The following is a 1,565-nucleotide window of genomic DNA, read 5'->3' as shown; positions in this document are numbered from 1 at the left end:
ACTCCCCCAATCTTTATGGTTCGCTGTCCCTGCGCGCCCCGAGAGGGCGGGGTTAGAGAGTCATCATGACAGCAGAGCAGAGCACATGATTGTAAAACGACGTGGAGCCACACACTGACAATAAAGATGGTTTAATATGTCAATGGTAGCCAATATAAAATAATAAATGTATTACTGCAAAGAAGTCAGCTTAAGAGATACAAAGATTTTACCTCCAAAGGTTCCCACATGATCCATGTAAAAATATTGTTTAGGGCAGAGCCTTATAATATAGATATATTATAATATAGATATATTATAAGGCCCTGGGGCAGGCTATGTGAGAAAGATATGATAAAGTCTGTAGGCTAGTAAAAGTTGAGCATTAAAAATAAAGCAGTTAATCACTTATTTAAAAGATTAGAATGAAAGAGAGATGAAAACTAGTTACAAATATTGTGGTTATATTAACAGGAAAGTAGGCTTAAATCATGTGGAAACTCACCAACCCTTTATGGGCAGAATAAACCAATAAACAACTAATAGGCTACCTTTGTAAGCTGGCTGTCATGTTCATTCTTACTTGGTCTCAATACGTTTTTTGTTGTTGTTGGAAGGCAAATTGTGTTAATCCTCATTAGGCTGATGACTAAAAATGCTTTTCAATGTATAGGCTATTAAAAATCTGAACTTCTAACCTTAAGCCAAAGTGCAGGCATAGCCTTTTATTTAACCTGTTTGTGGCTAATGCTTATTCTATAAAAACTTTCTTCCTGAAATGGCCTTTTCCTTTGACCCATATATGTCATGGCATCTAACCTTGTGTGTTTATCACGTTTTAGATTTGAAGTTAGCATAGTTTGGTTTCTGCCATAGATGGTACAAAATACCAACAACCAGCTTTAACTGATTGATGACGTTTCTAACCAGCTGTGTCAAACTCAATGAACATAAAACAAGATTTTCTCCATAATAAATTGTCCATGCATACAATCTGCAGTCAGAGCAAATACAGTTCATATGCAAGCATCCTAATATCTGACTGAATTTAGAGGTGAATGTGGCCCCCTGTAGCCACTTCACCTCCTGTCAACCACCCTCCAGAACAGAGAGTGAATTATTGATAGGACCAGTGTGGAGGTGGGGGCTGACACACATACCCCCGTCTGCGAAAACCACTTAAGGTGACATGATTGGATTGTACAGTTAAAGGCATGAGCTTCTGATTGAATGTGAGCACATGGCCGGGCAGCAGGGGGGGTGAGTGAGGGGGCAAGTTCATGATTAAATCATTATTCAGTGGTGGTTTATTCAATTTAGACTTAAGTCTGACTAAGCTTTAAATCGAATAAAACAGATAACGTGTAAAGACATCATCGATAGAATCTGTGAATGCATTTTAGCAGGAAAGATTGCTAAATTGTTCAAAATGTAACACCTGTATATCAGGTTTTATTGTAAGTATAAAACAACTGATCATAAGAGAGGAAGAAATTATTTAGAAATATTTTTTTTTTCTTTTTGGTTCGTTTGGTAATGACAATTATGACAATGAATTTGAAATTCGAAGGAGTCATTATTGATTT

The sequence above is a fragment of the Labrus bergylta genome, chromosome 23, assembly GCF_963930695.1.
Source record: "Labrus bergylta chromosome 23, fLabBer1.1, whole genome shotgun sequence".
Classification (NCBI taxonomy): Eukaryota; Metazoa; Chordata; class Actinopteri; order Labriformes; family Labridae; genus Labrus; species Labrus bergylta.
Note: the sequence above shows the minus strand (reverse complement) of the source record.